This window comes from Pygocentrus nattereri, chromosome 9, assembly GCF_015220715.1.
Source record: "Pygocentrus nattereri isolate fPygNat1 chromosome 9, fPygNat1.pri, whole genome shotgun sequence".
Taxonomy (NCBI): domain Eukaryota; kingdom Metazoa; phylum Chordata; class Actinopteri; order Characiformes; family Serrasalmidae; genus Pygocentrus; species Pygocentrus nattereri.
Genome location: NC_051219.1, coordinates 43,575,982 through 43,590,084, shown reverse-complemented (window position 1 = coordinate 43,590,084; position 14,103 = coordinate 43,575,982). Strand labels below are relative to the sequence as shown.

At 43.1% G+C, this 14,103-nt stretch overlaps 1 long non-coding RNA gene across 1 annotated transcript in view; it reads right to left on the bottom strand.

Moving 5' to 3' along the window:
* LOC108429298 overlaps positions 1 to 10,134 on the bottom strand; it is an 86,717-nt gene extending 76,583 nt beyond the window's left edge. The window contains exon 1 of the long non-coding RNA XR_001857995.1: positions 10,026 to 10,134. This is a non-coding gene — a long non-coding RNA (uncharacterized LOC108429298). The remainder of the gene's footprint in view (positions 1 to 10,025) is intronic.
* Between the last annotated feature and the right edge of the window lie 3,969 nt (positions 10,135 to 14,103).

Sequence of the window (14,103 nt, the reverse complement as noted above, 5' to 3'; positions counted from 1 at the left end):
ATAAACTGGACAGCGAGCGTAGAAACGAGGAGGTGGTCAGAACGTTGTGCCTGATCGGTGCATGTTAAAAACATACCTATGGTAAGGTGGCCTGACAACATTTGAACAATGACTGTATTTACACAATGCAGGTAGTTGGGAAAGTAACCAATCAGGGAACACATTTATCTGAGTGCAGCAGTATCAAACCAAGGGCTCCATATGCTCGTTATACTTGCATTTAGCAGAGGGAATATTTAACCCCCTGACCAGATGTTGGAGCTTAATATTCCCCAATTAATTAATGAATCATTTCTCATGCATTCATTTTTCACCCTTCTCTCCATGTTTGCTTGTTGAGAAAGGTTGTCCCACCACCTGTGAAGGAGCTTTACAATGACCCCCACACAAACACGGTTTTAGCCAATGGTCTCTCACTCATCCCATGTTGCTGGTCATAAAACCCCTTTATGTCTGAAATGATAACTTTACAGAGGAAAACGCACAACCTTAAACAATATCAAATTAATGTACATGAGAAAGCCCTGTTGTCGGTGGCGACTGAGTTACTGTATGTTATGGATTTATTTTGGACAAACCATACGAGGGCCGCAGTATTTCCACGTACTTCAGTTAGTGTATCCAGCACAAGATTGTTCTAGAAACATACCTGCCCTATTTAAACCCAGTTTGTACCGCAGGCCGAAATCACGGCTGTACAAAAAGCCACCTCTGAGGAACGATGTACTTCATGCTGTCCTCACATCACAACGTCAGGTCACAGAAGGAAAAAGGTCTGCGAAAACGTGTCTCGGCTCTCGTTTATCAGGTAAACTGGGTTGTTTCCAAAGACCTCAGACAAGCTAAACTAAGCAGCCACAAACGGACAGACAGTAAAGTCTGTGTGGCATTTACAATTCCCTTCTGACTAGATTGACCGCAGCTCCATGGTTGTTATTTGACAAAGATTACTGTGGTTGTTTTCCACATGGTTGCACAAATAGCTGTGCAGGCCTATAATATGACGCCAGGTGATTGTATTTCCACATGTACAAAAAAAAAATTGGTTTTGAAAATGTACGAATACACAGACACAGCAACCATTCAAAACTCGCCAGCTCAAACACACAAGCAAAACAAAGTGCTGCAAAATCACTGGAGCGAGACATGTGGCACTTCTGCATCGATTCTTTTGTTGAGCAGGTCAAAAACCCATTTTTCTAATAAAGGGGACAGATATGCACAGCACTCCATAGCCCACAATGCTTGTGGTGCCCATCACAAGGCATAGACCAACAGAACAAAATCAGCCACAAGTCACAAAGCGACAGTCACAGCAATTAAACAGCATCAGAAGAAAGTTTCTGTCTCAACAGATCAGCTGACAAGCCCTTTAGATCAGCCCTGCCTCGACACTTGCCTGTTCTTGATAAGGGCATGATGAGAGATAGCGACTGTGGGAGTATGGAGGAGATTGCAGCAGAACAGTCAGGGGACAAAAACGCAATAAAAACTTGAAACAGACTAACGTTTGAGGGGGTTTAGACAATTGACATCAAAAGAACGAGCAGAGAGGGGGACGAGAGAGACGGAAACGTGGGACGAGAGAAGACACGGTGTAATTATTACGCCTCTCCGGGACTTTTTTGGGGATATGAGTGTCACCGAGTTATTCGGTAACTCCTTGATGCGGAACGCCCTGACTGGCTGCTTGCAACGCTTTCATTAGGACCTCTTTTTCGTCTTCTGGCTGCTATTTACACTTCAATCCCACTAAAACTTCCCTTTGTTAGAGCCACAGCGGCAGTTCCCCTAGGCCTTTCTGAGCCACAATTGATCAGGAAGACAGAAGCTGATCTGCAGGCAGAGGCTTTGGCCAAAGGCTTTTACAGAATCTGTCACTTCACAACTGATTGGAAAAGGAGATAACTTGTGGCGTAGTCGAGTCTGGGTAGGTGAGAACAGAGCATCCAAGGGATCACCACCTCATTAGTGCAGGAACCACTGAGGCAAGCAGAGACACTCACCACCGAGTACTAGGGCTAGCGCTGGACGATTTTCACGATTAATTTGGTTAATTCAAATTAACGGTTTCAGACAATGTTAGAAACGTGACAATCGAGATTGTATAAGTTTACATTATTTTTAATTATAAGTATAAGCAAACAAAAACCAAACAAGCTTTGAAAAAGGTACGAAAAATGCAATTAAAAAAACTGCCTCTCACAGGTCTGTGCGCTGACCTCAGCCATGCACTGTAAGGGGGAGGAAAAATTATTTAAATAAATAAATAAATAAATAAATAAATAAATAAATAACCCCCCCCCCCCCCCTCACACAATGGAGCCAGGCAGAGCTTCGCAGAGGACTGAGCTCGTACCAAAGAAAGGCGGAAACATCAGTTCAGTGGTCAAGTTGTGTCCTGTAATTTTTTGACCTCTTTCTCTCACATCTGCTTCGGTGTAAGGGACAGTGATAGCCAGTCAGTGACATCTTAATCTTTGGCAAATCAGAGAACCATGAAGCTGAGATTAGTGTAGTAAGAATGGAATTGTAAACGTCACACAGACTTTACTCTCTGAGTAAGTGGCTGCCTGGCTTAGCTCATCTGAAGCCACCACAAACAACCCAATTTACCTGATGAACGAGAGCCGAGACACGTTTTCACTCATGATTTTCCTGAGACCAGAGATTTCTGGCTACGTTCACATTACAAGCCTTATTGATCAAATCCCATCTCTCCCGATACAAATGGTTCACGCTTGTTTAAGCAGGTGACTCAAATCAGTCATTAATGTGATGAACCGGCATCCTGAAAAGACCCTCATTGGCGCTGTTGCCACAGCAAGGCTGAATGATGGGCACGCGCAGTGGGGAACAAAAACACATGGATTCCAATCTGAATATTACAGTATCACATGGCCACGAACCAGATACATATCCAATTAATCTGTAACCGTACAAGGTCTCAGTCTGAACCTCCTCCAGCTGTACGGACGACTTCAACACCACAGTCAAACTCATCCCAGACTGGACTGAGCATGTCGGGCGTCGCTGCTCTCACGGCTCTTTCAGTGGGATTTCGTAGATCATCCAGTGCTGTGGAACCAGCGTCGAACGCTCTGAGCTGCTGGAGCTTCACTGCTGATGAAAAATCAGGCTGCACAGTTCTGACGGATTCACTCTTATTGACGTGGAGAACGCAGAACGCTCTGCTCAGGGGTCTCAGCTCCTCTCAGACTGAAGGAGCCAGTCAGAAACTATGACCCCCTCTTACAGTTGGAGTGTGATTTGTTCCTTGGCACCTCACGTTTGTAAAAACAGCTTTGAAGTCGGAATCGTTTTGAATCGGCCAAAAAATAAAGTGTCGCCATTCTTACTTTCGTGCCCTCTTCATAGTATTCTGTTATATGTACTCCTGCAGTCATTCAACCTCAGTTCTATTTTGCATCCAGTAGTTGGTGTCGAAAATAACATCTCAGTTTTCAAGTCTCATTATGGAAGCCAAGGTCCCTGTGGCTTCAATCATTCGAAACTTGGTTTTTCACCCGGTATATCATTAAAAAGGTTAAGCCACTATTCTTGGTGCCTTTTTCTTTTGTGGTTGTGTAACTGTTGTATTTAATGGCTCTCTGCATCCCCCTGGACCGCTATTCAATTTAATTCAACGTCTCTTTTCACCGAGATATTCAAGGCTACAGCACATTTTTACCTTCATTCCAGCTGTAACGGTGTTGAGAGTCCGCCATCTATGTACGCATTCAACAACAAACTCGACCTTTAGCCAGGAGTGAACACTGGCACAGTTTGAAACGTTTCTGCAAGAAGCCCTGCTGAGAAGTTTCGCTTCACACAGACGCAGAAACGGTCGTCTCGGGGCAGCGAACGAGGTGGATAACGGCCAGCAATAACGTTCATGCATACATCTACATACATTTACATGCGTGTGCGGCTCTGCGATTCAAAGGTCCAGGCTGAACGTTCATCGGAGAAGCTTCCAATCTCAGCACATCGTGAGAGTAAGCAGTTCAAAACCCATCAACAAATGCTGCTTATTCTTTACATGATGATAAGGCTGGGCGATAAAGCGATAACGATAATTGTCACGATTTAACTTAACAACTGCGGCATTTTCTACTGTGAGGAAAGTGACACTACTCTGCTTTCGCCACAAGAGGGCACACTTCCAGGCTTTACTACATGATTCGGGGGCGGCGAGTAAATTGAGTCACCAAATGTACTTCAGCAACGGGCAGTTATTCATTCCCTGTTTGAGAGGAGCGACCGACGATCTGTTCTCCTGTGACCGAGTCTGAGTGACAAGGTCAGTGGCATAACCGTCCTGTCCTACAGTGAACTCGCCTCTGTACTAACATCCTAACGAGCTTTAGCAGCGTTAAATCACAACTGCAGCACTGTTTCAGCGCTCAGTCGTATTTTAGTATTAGTGCATTCCCAAGCAACAAAAGTGAAAGAAAGAAGTGGTTCATATTAATTACAGCCCTGATTTAAATTAACTTCAACAGCGGAAGATGTGAGGCATTAGAGAGTGAGACAATGGCAGCTTCCCAGGACAGCTGTTTTTAGCAGCTGGCCCACGGCGAGGGTCAGATGTTGCGGTTCACCCCTCAAACCGCTACAACAGAATAGAGAAACCCAGTCGTCTGCTGGCTGACATCTGAACACTGATGTGCTCCGACATGGACGTGGTAGGAGTGACGGCAGTAAGGCGGTGTGATCCGTCACCGACATACCAAACCATTGAACGTTTGGAGTTCAGATTAAGATGATGTGCTCGTCACCAGACAGTTTAAATACCATTCTTAAATCATGACCATTAAAGTAAATAAATAAATAAATAAATAAATAAATAAATAAATAAATAAATAAATAAATAAATGATCATCACTCTGCTTTCCCAGCTGGTAAAAACAATTCAGACACCTTCTCCCACTGCCCCATGACAGACTTGTGAAATGTTCCACTGTTTGGTGACCGTCGTCATGTTATGACCATAAAGGACAGTTTAAGACAGCAACTGACCACTCGGGAGCCAAATTCAGCCTTCAAACTCCACTGACTGTATAGCTGCACTTTAGTTCTACAGCTACAGACTGCAGTCCATCTGTTTCGCTGCATATCAGTGGTCAGGGTCCCCATATAGATCATGTAGGTCATAAAACATTGTCAATTTGAGGGGAGCTTTTGCAAAAATAAATAAATAAATAAAATTTGACATTTCATGCAGTTACTGAGTCATTTCTTTTGATTTGGTCATGTAAAGTCAGATGGACAAACCAAAATATACCCTGGAGAATAAGAGGTTAAAGGGCCCATAATCGGGGAAAACCAAACTTTTTTTGTCAGTAAGGGAGTTTGGGGTACTGTGTAAACTTTGTCAGTTTCATCATTTACTACCCAATCCATACAAGGAAACGATCACTGTGAGACATCAGTTTAGCCTCACCCATTTACACTGAACCTCTGAGTGGCTGCTCTGTATTGTGCCTCCCTGCAAAAGGACTCAGCCTAAAGGAACAGTTACACCAAGTCTAAAGAACGTTTAAGGGAGAAAGAGGTTGTAATGTAGGAGGGAATGTAGGACACCAGCTCTTTAATAACCAGACCAACCCACTAAGGCCTTATCCCACTTCACCCCTCGCCCCTACCTTAGCCCTCCGTTTTGTGCATTCACGTCTAGTTTGAGGGGGTCCCAAGTTTTGTTGAGAGGGGGAGGGTGAAGTGTTCAGGGTAAATGGCCCTCCAGAGGTTTTTAAAGAGACCCCAAACAGAGTGTTATGAGGGGAGTGCAAGACGGCTGAACAACAGACCAAAGAAACCTACAAATTCAGTTTAAAAATATCTGACCACTGTATTCGCAGTTTAATGTCTTTTTAATGTATTAAGGTAGCATAAAAATAAATAAAACTGCTAATAGCATGCCACTGTCCTAGCTGCTAGTAAGCTAACTTTCCCATTCCACCTTAAATAATCCAAGTGTCAGAACGTAAACGCTGCACCATTTAAGGTGGAACGGGAAAATTCTCAAGAATCTGGAGAATCTCTGACTTCAGCTTCATATCACTGAAGAATTAGGGGGGGTGATAATAAATAATTGCCCCCCCCTTTGAAGGCGTATGACCCCTAAATGTAACTAAAGCCCAGCAGTGAGGAGCTGAACTTTCCCCTCCTCTGCTGTCCCTGCAGACGGGCAGGGTCGCCTACAGAGCGGCGCTAGTAGCTGTTAACCCTGTAACTCAGTTCCAAGGGGTTAGAATGACACCAGAAAACAAGGGGTAGGGGTAAGAAGAAGAAATGGGATTTAAGCCTAAATTACTGAAGTACTGAAAATGACTGATAAAAGCTTTGGTCCAATCCTACAGCTACAAAACATAAATACACCCCTTAAATGGAAAAAAACTTAAATCTGAGAAAAAAAAAAAAAAAAAAAATGATCAGGGTTACTAAACCCAAAAAAATTGATTATTTTAATTACTGGACATCTCTAGTGCTCATATTTCTTGGTTTAATGAGAAATTCTTTAAAACAAGCCTCCAAGCGTCAGAAGTGAATATTCTATCAATATAACTGATAGAGACAGGCCTGTGGTAGACCTGCATATTCTCTCAACACTCCCTGAAGTCGGGTCGCCAATAATCCCGAAACCGTTTAAGGGGGCGGGGATACACGTTCAAAGATTTGCCAACTTCTCATACGTAATACAAGTTTTCCGATAATAGGCCGAGTCTACAGTTCCCACTGTAGTTGCTGCATAGTCATTAATTCGCCAGCGCAGCTCGGCTCCACTTCAATTTTCTACCTCTCAAAGCTGAGGCTTAGAATTACAGTGCTAAGAGTTACAGATGGTAATAGCAGATAATGAAGCTGAGAAGCTCTCCACTCCGCTTCAGGCTACAAACAAACCACGTCCAAATGAGGTTTCCAGCTCCCTGAACTCATCAGCGTTGACAAAAGCACAAAAGAGGGCCAGAGAACGGCACCGTTTCCAAAACTCGCCTTTAGTTTATGACGAGGGACGCAAACTGTGTGTCCGAGTTCAATAGCGAGATTTCAGATTAGAGCATTCCCTCAAATCCATCCGAATCATTTGCATTTTGATCTTCGGCCAACTTTAACAGGCGCTCCACTGCAGTGACATCGGCGCCTCCCTCCTTTTTAATTCTTCCGATACTCCGTCGGACGTGAGCCGAGTGGGAAGCGAGAGGAGCTCAAACAAAAAGATAATGAACTAATCATCACGGAGGCAAAGCCGATACAAAGAAAGCAGAGAGTTGTGGGGTTTAACCGTCTTATTTGAAGAGGAGCAGAAGCTGTTTGCTATAATTGGGTTTTACTTCTTAAAATGTGTCCTTTGAGGATTCAGCAAAGTAAAAAAGGATTAATAGGTAAAGAAACTGCCGTTCTGATGTGAGAAAGCATGAAGGATAAGACTTCAGGCGGTTTCCTGGATACAGACGAGTCCTTGACTATGAAAAAGGGCTTTCAGTGGAGAAGCGGCGTAGGCCGAGTTTAGCTTCAATACGTACTGAAGCAGAACAGCGCCAGGGTGTTGGAGGTGAGCTGCAACGTAAATACACTACGCTTCCAAAAGGTGCTCACTCACCCACCCAAATCATTGAATTCAGGTGTTACTCAACCAATTCAGTTGATAATTGGGAGGAATTAAACTCGACACGCCAGGCTTCATCACCGTCAACTTGAACAGAACCTTTACAGCAACGTGAAAGAGGCCACAAGGCGTCGACATGCGGCGCACTAGGCGGCGAGCAAAGGAATTATGGAAGAAACCACAAAGAAAGTTCAGTCAGTACTCATGCGATATGCCCCCTGGACGCTTCCCAATGTGGGTCTACCAAGCACAGCCTACCGGGACAAGACCCCGGGGTCGTCCTAGGACCCGCTGGAGGGATTATATCTCCAAGTTGGCCTGGGAGCGGCTTGGGGTCCCCGGGAATGAGCTGGAGGAAGTTGCGGGGGACAGAGTCATCCAGGATTCTCTGCTGTCTCAAGTGCTACCGCGGCCCGATCTGGACTGAGTGGTTAACGATGATGGAAATTCAGTCTGGAAAAGGTTCCAAAGCCATTTCTAAGGCTCTGGGAATCCACTCTCTCCAAATGAAGTTAAATAAACACAGTGATGTAATGACTGTTCCTCGAGTCGCCCTTGTCCAATGACATTTCTATGGGATTTTAAACCATCTAGTGTGACAAACGTAAGGAAGACGGACAAGCAAACACCTTCACAATACTGTATATCACTGTTGTCGGAACAAAACCTTGTATCTCCATTTTTGTCGATTTCCAGTTTTTGGCATAATATGAAAATACATGCTGGCCTTTATACTGAGTGTGAATTTCACGAAGGATAGACCAAAATAAACGGCCAAAAATGACTTGGAAAAAATTCTGGTTCCATTGACTCTCATTGAAAGTGATGTATGTTTTTTCCTTCTCCTGTAAAGCCACCATTCTGGAGATACAAGGTTTTGTTCCGACAACACCAATATACTCATCACTACTGCATCGAATTTATATGTCTGTCTGAGTAAAAACAAAACGGTTTGCATTTCAGCAGTCAAGTACTGAAAGTACTGCAAGTTATCCCGGCTATTCCTGAACCACCGTGTTCTTTAGATAAATGGCTGCGGATGTAATAAACATTTAAAGACAGGCAAAATTGTTTAATACAGTAAGAAACATTTACAGTATATGCAGCCTGTAAGCACGACTTCGCTTTGTTCTTAATAAGGTGTGGCCATAAATGACTATACTGAGGACTTGTGTCAAGTTTCTCAGAACTTGCAGCCACAATGTCACAATTCATGGCCTCAGTACAGTAATTACTCGATACGGTAAAATATGACCTCAGTTTAGTAGTTTATAGCATCAAAACAGCAATTCGTAGCCTCTACATAGTAAACCATGGCCTCAGTTTAGTAATTCGTAGCCACAATAAAGTACATTTACAACTTAGTTTAAAAAAAAATCATAATAAATTATATACACACACAAACACACACACACACACACACACACACACACACACACACATATCTATATATCTCGCAAGTTGTGGCCTCAGCATAGTCAACTATGGCGTCAACGCAGCAAGTTGTGGTCTCAGCATAGTAAACTATGGCGTCAACACAGCAAGTTGTGGCCTCAGCATAGTAAACTACAGTCTCAACACAGCAAGTTGTGGCCTCAGCATAGTAAACTATGGCGTCAACACAGCAAGTTGTGGCCTCAGCATAGTAAATTACAGTCTCAACACAGCAAGTTGTGGCCTCTTCATAATAAACTATGTCGTCAACACAGCAAGTTGTGGCCTCAGCATAGTAAACTATGGCGTCAACGCAGCAAGTTGTGGTCTCAGCATAGTAAATTACAGTCTCAACACAGCAAGTTGTGGCCTCTTCATAATAAACTATGGCGTCAACGCAGCAAGTTGTGGCCTCAGCATAGTAAACTATGGCGTCAACGCAGCAAGTTGTGGTCTCAGCATAGTAAACTATGGCGTCAACACAGCAAGTTGTGGCCTCAGCATAGTAAACTACAGTCTCAACACAGCAAGTTGTGGCCTCTTCATAATAAACTATGGCGTCAACACAGCAAGTTGTGGCCTCAGCATAATCAACTACGGTGTCAACACAGTAAGCTGTGGCCTCAACATAGTAAACTACAGTCTCAACACAGCAAGTTGTGGCCTCAACATAGTAAACTAAGGTCTCAGTTTAGTAATCCGTGGCCTCAATTTTGTAAACTTTGGCCTCTAAACAGTAATTTAATAAAAAATAAACATGTGAACTGAGGCTCTGGTCCAGTAATGCATTTGAAAGCTGTAAATAACCCCAGCCTAGCAGAGGCAGAGGCAGTTCACTGTAGGAGAGCAGAACCCCATTAAAGGCAGCACTGCTGCTCCTGCCCTGCAGGGAGGTAAAGCGTCTGATTACCCGCCTGCGGGTTCTGGACTCAGGCGCAGGGTCACGTTCTCAGCTCCACAGTCAGCGAACACAGACACATACCTTCCTGCGGTCGCAGCTGCTCGTCCACTCTGGCCAGTCCACGTCCTACAGCGCTCCGCCTGAGTGTCCTGACTCGTCCTTACAAACAAAACTCTCTACCTTGACTTAAACACACTGCACACAATTAACATCATGCCGGACCCTGTTTAAAGACCCTGAGACATGATTGGACAATTGGTAATTGGGGGAGGGGTTTGGTGGAAGGTGCGTTGTGATTGGGGTATTTTTGGACATGCTATTTAGCATGGAAGTACCCAAGAGCACCTGAGGACATCAATACAAACAACAGAAGAGTGTAAAAGTACATTTTAATTTGAAATATATAGAAGAGCCGTATTTCAAAAACAGAAATACTTCAGTACAGATACTTAAAAAAGTACTTACATATACTCAATGTACCTGTGATAAGATAACATCAGCAGAAATACTGGCAAAAGTAAGTACTTCAAACTAAAAGATGGGGTCATTCTACAGAAGCGTCCACTTCTCCGTCTCTCCATAGGAGTCACTGGTGTTACTGGTCGTCATCGGTGTTCCACATAATAAAGGAAACACCAGAGACGTTTTTAATGATCAGTGCATTTTACAGAACATCAAACCACACGCTGTCCATCAGGGAACGTCCACTAAAATATGGAATTTAATCCATCTGTGTTTCTATTTTTTCACATTGACCTCAGAATAAAGTCGGTCACACCGGTGACGTCAGCTAAAAGCTTCATATGAGATCATGAGCTGAATGAGAAGATCTCTGAGAACTGAGAGACACAGTGGACTCACCATGAGCTTTTCTCCATAGATCCTCAGACAACAGGTCAAAGGAGGTCGAGTGACGTCATCGGCGTGACTTTTATTTCAAAATAAGAGTTTTTTGTTAGGCAGTCACACCAGTGACACGACTCCTGGGGGACTTTCATGAAATATTTTATCATATTTATTTGTTTTCTTTGTCATTTAATTGATATATTCCATAGTCGTGTGTAGATTATTGCCGTTAAAATAGCAGAAAAACATGTTTTTGTCTAGAAATACGGCCTCAGCCTTCACACACGACTGTAGGGACAAGCTCTTCTGTGATGTTTGGTGTTCTAGATGATTGATTTATAAACCAATGCTGCTAAATTGAGGCTCAAGAATGTGCAACTGTTAAAATAACGTATTGTTTTATTTAAAAACATACACAAATTGTGACCCTGACACGTTTTTTCAAGTGTAATATATCTGTGAACACCAGTGGACGTTTCTGTAGAATTGATCTTTTAGTGCAGATGGAAGATCTTTCATGTTTTATCTTCACCCGTCTTCACCCTTGATCCCCTCACCTCAGAACATGAGCACTTCCATATGGCTTTGTAATACTTCACCAACTTGCCTGGGTTACCATGAGGCTGACAGGTTCTAAGAGGTTTCTGGAAACTCTCAAAAAGAACCAGGCCATGAACTTAATTTAATTATGCCCAAGATTTACATTGAATCAAATGGGATTAGCTCAGCATGTACAGACCTCAACATAAAATGTCGATATTTCTCTCTGTACAAGCCAAAAACTATGTATTTTAATTACATGTCAATTTTCCATTCAATTTCAATACATAAATCCAGTGTAAAAAAAAATGGTATTATAATTTGTTTCCTCATCATGTTCAATAAACCTGAATGAATTAAATAACATTTAAATTTGAAGTGCTTGTAGGATTTATGCCATTCTTTTACATCAAATGTATAAAGAATTACTCTTTTAGTACTTTTACTTTATACTTAAGTACATTTGAAGGTAAATACTTTAGTACTTTTACTCAAGTGGAGGTCTAAAGGGAGGAACTTCTACTTTTACTGGAGGAATATTTTACCTTGGGGGTCTCGACTTTAACTCAGGTACATGGTTTATGTATTTCATCCACTGCTGTCAAAAACTGAAATGTATCTCTCCTCATATCTGCTGGAATTTTCTGAGAATTCTGTTCAAAACTCAATTCTTAAATTTTATACTAATCATATCCTGGTATTAAACAATGGTGTGTACATTTTATGCATAGCTGATTTATCCAGCTAAATAGAGCCTTCATGCTTTACTTGCATGACATTTGTCTCACAATTTCGTTCTCAAATTTCAAAAATATCTTTTTATTGACTCATTTGCTTTGAGTGCTGCAAAGTCTGATTGTTTGGTCCCACCTGCTGGTCAAGGTGGACCATTACACTACAATCCAAACCAATGTAGATGAGCACTGAGTGGTTCTACCCTGCAGTTGGCGCACTGAGGCAGGCCTCTGCTTTGTGCACTGCTGCAATAAAATATAAAATCCTTATATTTGTAGTAAAGTTTCCTTAATTAACAGCATCTTTTCACTGCTGTGTCAGCACTTGAGTACTTGGAATACTGAGGGAGTTAAAGAGGGAAACTGTAGTTCTTGGTTAATGTGAAAAGGAAGTGTTCCCTTTTTAGATTAAAGGTATCTGGATATCTGGAAAAATGCTGTAAAAGTTATTTTTAATGAGCACTGTTTGAAAGAGGCTTGTTCTACGGAGCCCTGCTGATTACATCCCATATAAACAGCAATCGATTCAACATGGTCATAATTAGGGGTGCAGGAAAAACTCGATTCTGAGATGCATTGCGATGCGGACGTGAACGATTCTGAATCGATTCACAAATGTCAGAGATCAATTTTCTAAATAAAGGGCGGAGCTGGGAATGGAGGAAGTGGCCGGACAGTCTGTGGCGGCACATAACAAAAACACAACTGGATGAGCGAGAAATCCGACCGGCTCCCTCTGCTTTAAAGCCTTTGTCCTTTCAACAAATCAAACGACCTTGGAAGCCACAACATTTATGTATATCTCTCTGACGGGACACTTTTCCCCTGAAGTAGAGCTTTTCTTGTAAAAACGTCTGTTTTACGAGGCTGAAGTCGCTTCTTATTCTCCAGCTTGATGTTTGAATTTTCCCAGTCCACCTTAAATTCTGACTGAGGGAACGAATGTAAAGGTGGTACCACTGGGGCAGTCGTGGGCTGGAGGTTAGAAAACTGGCCCTGTGACCGGAAGGTTGCCAGTTCGTTCCCCAGTGCCGACAGTCCATAACTGAGGTGTCCTTGAGCAAGACACCTAACCCCCAATTGCTCCCCGGGTGCCGTGGATAGGGCTGCCCACCGCTCCGGGCAAGTGTGCTCACTGCCCCCTAATGTGTGTGTGTGCTCACTAGTGTGTATGTGGTGTTTCACTTCATGGATGGGTTAAACGTGGAGGTAAAATTCCCCGTTTGTGGGATTAAAAAGTGTTGCTGAAACTTATTTAAGATGGAATGGGACAATTCGGAAGAGAAGCATCTTCATCTTTGAGACTTTTTAATGATTGACAGTCTCTTGTTGCAGATTTAACTAGCTAGGTAATGAAATGCGCTGCTTATGAATACAAATAACACATCGCTGCTGTGTGACCTGCAGGTCTAGAGGATATTTTACTGACACAGCGAACCCCCAACCCCCCTCTCTACAACAAGACCAAAGCCAAAGTTATACAATCACTAAAGTAAAGCAGAATAGAGTAGAACAGTTGTAATGTGCTGAGGGAACATCCATTACCACTGGATCTTATTTCACCATAACAGCACATTTGATCACTGATGAGCGGCAGCAGCGCCTTCCAGTTCACTCACCACATCACTTCCATTTGATTTACTAATAAAAGACTTCTTCTTTCGGCTGCTCCCTTTAGGGGTCGCCACAGCGGATCATCTGCCTCCATCTTGCCCTATCCACTGCCTCCTCTACTTTCACACCAACCATCTCCATGTCCACCTTCACTACATCCATAAACCTTCTGAGGTCTACCTCTTCTCCTTCTACCCGGCAGCTCCATCTCCAACATTCTTTGCCCAATATATCCACTATTCCTCCTCAACACATGTCCAAACCATCTCAACCTGGCCTCTCTGGCTTTATCTCCAATCTGCTCCACCTTCACCGTCCCTCTGATCTGCTCATTTCTAATCTTGTCCATCCTTGTCACTCCCAACGAAAATCTCAGCATCTTCATCTCCGCCACCTCCAGCTCAGCCTCCTGTCTTTTAGACAGA